This window comes from Dromiciops gliroides, chromosome 2, assembly GCF_019393635.1.
Source record: "Dromiciops gliroides isolate mDroGli1 chromosome 2, mDroGli1.pri, whole genome shotgun sequence".
In the NCBI taxonomy this organism is placed as follows: domain Eukaryota; kingdom Metazoa; phylum Chordata; class Mammalia; order Microbiotheria; family Microbiotheriidae; genus Dromiciops; species Dromiciops gliroides.
This window is the reverse complement of record NC_057862.1, coordinates 362,888,088-362,895,920: the sequence shown is the minus strand read 5'-3', so window position 1 is coordinate 362,895,920 and position 7,833 is coordinate 362,888,088. Positions and strand designations below refer to the sequence as shown.

At 41.0% G+C, this 7,833-nt stretch overlaps 1 pseudogene; it reads left to right on the top strand.

Moving 5' to 3' along the window:
- Positions 1 to 6,950: 6,950 nt before the first annotated feature.
- Positions 6,951 to 7,361, top strand: LOC122742703 (annotated as a pseudogene).
- Positions 7,362 to 7,833: the final 472 nt, after the last annotated feature.

The following is a 7,833-nucleotide window of genomic DNA, read 5'->3' as shown; positions in this document are numbered from 1 at the left end:
ATCCAGTGGGGGCTCATGAGCAATGGAAAGACGTCACTCACTGCCTTAGGCTATTCTTTGAAGACAAATATCAGGAAAATTGGCCAGCTCCAATAGTATTTCTTCCCATGAGTCTTCCTTGTATCCAGCACTGGTAGAGACCTCCCAACATCTGAGTTCCCAGCCCTTTATGTTCCTTATTCACTAAATACATTCTCATTGCTATTATATTTCTCTATGTACACATCTCCTATTTCTTACAGCTAGATGGCTTAGCAAATAGAGTGCTGGCCTCAAACTCAGGAATCTCTGGGTTTGCATCTTGCCTCTGATATCCATTGGCTGTGCAATCATAGTTACTTAACTACTCTGTGCTTCAGGAAATTTTCCAAGACTCCAAGTTGTAGGTCAGCATTGGTGGAGGGAGCCTCTCACCGGCATCTCCCTACATAGGATTCAAAAATGACAGACCTAAGCTTACTCCAGAAATCCTCTGCATTAGCAGAGGGAGCTTCCTCACTGGCAACGAGGAATGAAACCCCAGACATCTAGTGATACCAGAGAGTGAGCCAGGACCAGGGGGATACTGCCTGATTGGCCGACCAAACACAACTGCACTAGATTTCATTAATATGTTCGTTCAGTCAGGCATTTACTTATCAAACAGTTATTATGCACCTTGGGACGGGCCCAGAGAGAACAGACCCTGCACTTAGAAATGCTAAAAGGGCACATGAGACATGTCCTCTTTTTGGTCCAGACCTACAAGTTCATCTGTGTAGGTAGCTCCTTCCACCATTGCAATTATATTTCTGTAAGAAATATGAGATGTGTACATAGAGAAATATAATAGCAATGAGAATGTGTTTAGTGAATAAGGAACATAAAGGGCTGGGAACTCAGATGTTGGGAGGTCTCTACCAGTGCTGGATACAAGGAAGGCTCATGGGAAGAAATGCTATTGGAGCTGGCCAATTTTCCTGCTCTTTGTCTTCAAAGAATAGCCTGAGGCAGTGGGTGATGACTTTCTAATGCTATTGCTCATGAGCCCACACTGGTTTGCTTCCCCATTATCAGTTGATATCAGTTTGCCAACTAGACCAGAGGAAGATTTTGTAAACTTCAAAAGGCAGGAAGATCTGGGTCTTTCCATTAAAGTCCTAGCAGGATCCCAGGAGGAGTAATAGATGATAGCAACTACTGTATTGGGGGCTGAGGATAAACTAGGCATGCTGAGGAAAGGAAGCTTCAGCATCTTATAAGATGTCTAAAAGAAAGCTTGATATTCTATCTAAGCCCCATAGGACATGTCTAAAACTCTTCAATTGATCCTAATACTCTATGACTCTGGATTCATTCAATAACTTTCACTCTTTCCAAATTAAAAACTATTTGTATCTAGTTTAATGCCTTTGATTGATTGATTCAATAGAAGCTTCTCACCTAACGGGTATTCAGGCATATAACCCCTTGTTAGGTACTTGAAGTGGGATGGGATAATTACTTGATTGATTCAATTGACTCCCACCCTTACACTTGTAATATGTGCTTAATAAATATTTGCTGGATCAAACTGAATGGAATAGAATTGCCCATTGGCTTATAGCTAGTAAGCAGCAAAGCCTAGACTCAACCCAAATCCTGAGTACCCAAATCCAGGTGATAGCCAACCACAGAGTCAGAAAGACCTAAATTCAAGTCTAGTATCTGTCTCAGGGTGATGGTGTGATCCTGGGCAAATCACTTCATTTTTCAGTGTCCCAGGCAAGTCTTTACGATTACACATTGTAATACTGCTGGCTTGCATTGGTAGAGGAAATTCCCATACCAGCGGCACACTGACATAGGAGTCGAGAATGATGGACCTAAGCTTACCCCAGGGATACTCTGCCTGACTCTTGTTAGCTTGGTGAGGTAGTTATCACTAAAGATTTGTCGCCCTGCCCTTATTAGGTCAGGTTTTGACCAACATACCCTAGTAGAGTGAAGGGCTATCAAGACAGAAACCATACACCCAGAGTGGAACAACTGCATCAGAGAAGACACTGCACCTGGAAAAAAAAGGTCCAGCAGGCCTAGGGGAGCAACATACCCAGGAGAGATACCACACTCATTGAAGAGTAGGCTTCCTGAGGGCTACATGAAAGTATCACCAGAAGATATCCTCCTGTAGTGGTGGTGACTCAAGTTGCCCCTCATGTTCCTTATGTATGGGACCCCCAAGTTCATTCATGCATGAGCCTTACTCCTGCTTACTCTTCCAACTGATGTGGTACACATAGGGTGGGCCAAAAGTCACAATGTTTTAATAACTTTTTGAATATTATCTTTTCTTTATTTTTCACAATTTATGAGATTTGATTTTTCACATGTAACAAATTCATTTTCTATCTATACTATACATGATGACATGGTACTGTAAATTCAAAATAAAAAAATAAAGGTGTTATTAAATATTGAAAATCCTTTGTGACTTTTGGCCCACCCTATCCAGGAGAATGAGCTCGTTGTTTGGGGGAGAATACTTTATTGCAAATATGCTTACTGTGTTCTACCATAAAATGCCTTCACTTTGAACTAATTGCATCCTCTGCATGACTAGACAAAGAATAGATGTACCAGTGGGGGCTTGAAAGTTATCATTTTGAAAGGCTGTAGACCCACAGAGAACTTTTAACCTGAATTGCTTGTGTTGGGGACCCCATATAGGAAAGGGAGTGCTATAGATGTTACACTTACTTTGTTTCAAAACACTTTCCCATTCATCAACTCATTTGATCCTCACATCAGTACTATGTGGTAGAATAGGCAAGGGAACATCATCATCATTTCGCAGAGCAAGGCATAGAGAGACTAAATGTCTGACATCCTGTGGCATATTACTGGCAGAACTAGGACTTGAATACAAGTCTCCTGACTCCTGATCCTTTCCTTAGTCTGTCACGCCATCCTATATCTCATATCAGTCTCACTTTGGTCCCTGACAACCTAGTACTGATGACCAATTCAATTGTCCAGAAAATGTATGTTGTCAGACACTGGAGAGACTTCTGGATAAAGTATCACTGGATTTAGAGATGAAAAGCTCTCAAGAGAATATCTGGCCCAATCCCCTCATTTTACAGGGGAGAAAACTGAGACTCAAAAAGGTAAGTGCCTTGTCTAAGATCACAAAAGTAATAAGTGATACAGCCAAGATTTTAACTCAAGGTCTTTGAATTCAAATCTAGAACTCTAAATTTACTACAATACCTTGACGTTGATAGGTCATTGAACATCAAAGCCAGAAAGACCCTTAGGAGTTTTCTAATTTAACCCTCTCATTTGATAGAAGAGAAAAATAGGTCACAGAAAGATGAAAGGACTGGATCAAAATTACCAAGCAAATTTAAGCACTTAAGTGAGTGTTATGGCCTCAATCCAAGTCCTCGTGTTATCATGCCTGGGTCAATACAAAAACTTCATGTATTTTGTACATAATAGTCTCTCTGCTTTCAGTCTTTCCTTTTCAAATCCTTCCCAAAGACTGCCAGACTTATTTTCCTAAAATACTTCTTAAAATATCACTCCCACTCAGAAACCTTCAGTAGCTCCCCATTAACTACATAATGTTTTCAGTGTGTTTAGTCATTTTCAGCCAAGTCTGACTCTTCGTGAGCCCATTTGGGGTTTTCTTGGCAAAAATACTGGAGTGGTTTGCCATTTCCTTCTCTAGCTCATTTTAAAGGCAGGGAAACTGAGGCAAAGAGAGTGAAGTGACTTGCCCAGAGTCACCCAGCTAGTTAAGTATCTGAGGCCAGTTTTGACCTCAAAAAGATAAGTTTTCCTGACTCCAAGCCCAGTGCTCTGTGCACTATGGAGCCACTTAACTGCTCCTAACTACATAATAAGGTGTAAAAATGGGCTAAAGCTGACAAAGCTCATAGGAAATGCATTCTTGTTTCAGAGAAAACTTCAGGGTAGCCATCTAGATCTTATTTCATAATCAGGAAAGAGTTCCCAAGTTAGAATGGTCCTCAGAAAGTATTTATTCCAACTCCTCACCACTATCCTTAAGCTTTACACATCTCCAATCATGGGGAGTCCTAATTCTTATAAATTTCATATGCTGAGCGGAAATGTGCCTTCGTTGAAATCTGCCCATAATACTGCTACTAATTCTACCCTCCAGACCCAACAATGATGATGACAAGGAGGACAATGACGATGATGACGACAACAACGATGATGACCTTCAAAAGAGGAATTGCTAAGTGGTTTTTTTAAACCACATGAAAGAATAATCCAAATCACTAATAATGAGAGAAATACAAATCAAAACAATCCTGAGGTTTCACTTCACACCCTACAAGCTGGCAAAGAAAACAAAAGATGGTAATGGTAAATGTTGGAAGGGTTATAGGAAGATAGTGCATTGTTGGTGAGGCGGTGAATTGCTACATCCATTTTGAAAGCCAATTTGAAATTATACAGATAAAGTGGCTAAAGTGCCCATTATTTTTGACCCTAAGATTACATTACTGAACTTAAACCCCAAAGAGGCCATTGATAAGAAGTTCCCATATGCACAAAAATATTTATAGTAGTACTTTTTGTGAAAACAAAGAATTGAGAACAAAATAGATTCCCATCTATCAGGGAATGGCTAAACAAATTGTTTGATTATTATTAATATAATGGGATTAATTAATATAATGGGACATTAACATAATGGAATATTATGGTGCTTCTAGAAATTATGAATGTGATAAATTCAAAGAAGCATGGGAAAATGTGTATGAACTGATGCAAAGTAAAGAAAGCAGAGCCAAGAAAACAGCATACACAGTAACTACAAGACAAATAGAACTATACACCAAACAACAAAAAGTGAATGCACCAAAATTATAAAGACCAAGTGTGAGTCAAAGGAAATAATATGAGAGGATGCTCCCAACTCTTTGGAAGGGGGGAAGGAAGGAGGATACCAGAAAAAATTACAGTGATATAAAAAGCAAAAGAAGTGAATGCTGGGAAAAATAATAGCTAGCATTTACATGTAATGCTTTAAGATTTGCAAAGTTCTTCATATGTGCTACATCATTTGATCCTCACAACAATTTTATGAAGGAGGTATTATTAGTATATTCATTTCCCAGTTTATCCTTCTATACTCCCAAATAGCCATCCCTTATAATGAAGAATAGGTGAGAGTCTGGACCTCTAGTTTCATGTAATGAGTAACTTGAGCATGGCTTCCAGGGGAGAATACCAGTGCAGGTCAGCACTTTCTCTAAAACTCTAAGTCTTAAAGAATTACTTAACCTGAAAGGTTAAGTAATTTACCAAGGGTCACACAGTATGTGTCAGAGGTGAGACTTGAACCCAGGTCTCCCTTGCTTTAAGGCTAGCTTATCTCTATATACCACATGACTTTTCAACTAAGAAAAAAGAGAGGAAAAGATATTCAGCAGAACTAAGTAACCTGTCAAAAACAGCCTGACTTCATATGCAATATTCCATCCCTGCTTCCCCACTTCTCATACCTCTTCTTTGAGGCCTACATGCTCCAGTTTTTCAATGACCTTCTTGAGACAAGATGCCCAGAATTGATCACAAAAATTCAGCTTCCGTTTGACCAGCTGGGTGACCAGAGACCAGCAGAATTATCCCCTCCCTAAGTTATCCTCTGACACTAATTCCCCTTTCTACAAGAAACATCTTGACAAGGGCCTTTAAAATTCAGGTGAGGAGGACTTGGGGAAGAGACATTCAACACATTCTTTTGACAGCAAATCCTCAAGTTCATATGGAAGACTCCATTCTAGAAACTCCTAGCTCCCTAACCTGGATCCAAGGTCAAGTTCAACATTGTCTTCTTCCTATAATATATCTGCTAATGACCTGGCCCTTTGACTCCAGAAGTTGGCGTGATGAATGTGCCTGAAGGGCTTATCTTCATTCTTTGACCAAGGACACTTTGCATGGTCAAGATGTTGATTTTCTGAACTTCAGGGAATCAGTTCCCCACAGCTGGGCTTGTCCTACCATCATCTCAGTCTAGGCCTGTCTCTGGGAGTGCTTATTCCAAGGCACACCTATCCTAGGCTATGTCTGTATGAGGCTCACCAGTCCCTTGCTGTCAACTGCTCCGTAATGTACCCACCTGGGTCTTAAGTAATCTTGTGTTGTTTTTATTGTTTTCAGTCATGTTCGACTCTTCATGAGCCCATGTGGGGTTTTCTTGGCAGAGATATTAGAGTAGTTTGCCATTTCCTTCTCCAGCTCATTTTACAGATGAGGAAACTGAGGCAAACAGGGTTAAGCGATTTGCCTAATGTCACACAGTTATTAAGTGTCTGACGTCAAATTTGAACTCAAAAAGATGAGTCTTCCTGACTCCATGCCAGGCTCTCTATCCACAATGCCACTTGTGTACTTGAGACTAATTGATGATTGGTGTCCCCTGTTTTACCTAAATGCAGTGCAGCCTTTCCCCACTGGGACACGTTTAACTCACAAAACCCTAATGACACTTCATCACTTGTATCATTGCCCTCTGAAAAAGAGCATTGACTTCCCTCTGGGACCCTTGCTGAAATGACCCTTCTAGGGGAGTTGCTGGAAGTTGGGCTTTATACAGAGCCCAGCGCCCACTAGGGGTCATTCAAACCAAACCACCAACATACTTGGGGGTGGGGTGGAAAGGGGCTATTAGTCGCACAAATATCAAAATCTCTCTCAGCAGCTGATCAGCAGAGCTGAGCAAGGAGCCCATTAGGAAGTACGTGGAGGAATCTAAGACTTTGAAGCCTTTTCTTTGATCACTTTGAAAGGCACGAAAAGGCAAGCAGAATTAGGACCAGTAGAATCCATATTTCTTTATTTTGAGTGAGTTAAAAATAATCATCTTGGCTCTTTGGTGAAGATACCATCGCCGCAGCCACTTGGAGTTGGCAGGTCCTGCCTCTCCTCCTCCTGACTCACTGCTGTTCGCTCTCACAGAGGAATAAGTCGGTCAGGAAGCCGCTCCACTGCCATGGCATTCAAGGACACCGGTAAGATGCTTGTGGAGCCCGAAGTGGCCATTCACCGGATCCGGATCACCCTCACGAGCTGCAACGTGAAGTCACTCAAGAAGGTGTGTGCTGACCTGATTAGAGGAGCCAAAGAAAAGAACTTGAAAGTGAAGGGACCTGTTCGAATGCCCACCAAGACACTTTGAATTACAACTAGAAAAACTCCTTGTGGTGAAGATTCTAAGACTTGGGATCGATTCCAGATGAGAATCCACAAACGTCTTATTGATTTGCACAGTCCTTCTGAAATTGTGAAGCAGATCACTTCTATCAGCATTGAACCAGGTGTAGAAGTTGAAGTCACCATTGCAGATGCCTAATCAATCATCAGTTTTTTTGTTTTGTTTTGTTTTGTTTTTTTTTTTTTTTTAGTGAGGCAATTGGGGTTAAGTGACTTGCCCAGGGTCACACAGCTAGTTAAGTATTAAGTGTCTGAGGCCGGATTTGAACTCAGGTACTCCTGACTCCAGGGCCGGTGCTCTATCCACTGCGCCATCTAGCTGCCCCAATCATCAGTTTTTTAATAAATGGATTGCAACTATTAAAAAAATCATCTTGAACAGACAGGATTGGAAAACAAGCCTTAGGACTTTCCAAGCAAAGAATTCCAAGTTGCCTAAGCTCTGGTAATGTGGGAGTTAAGGTTTGTTTATCCTTAAGACCAATTAGGAATGTCTATAATTAGGAATACCCTACCTTGACACCTCTGTTTCAGTCTAATCTCATTTGCTTCCTGGTACTTTATAACTCCTCCTCTCAGCATCCATAATTGACACTCCACTGTACTCAAGAGGCT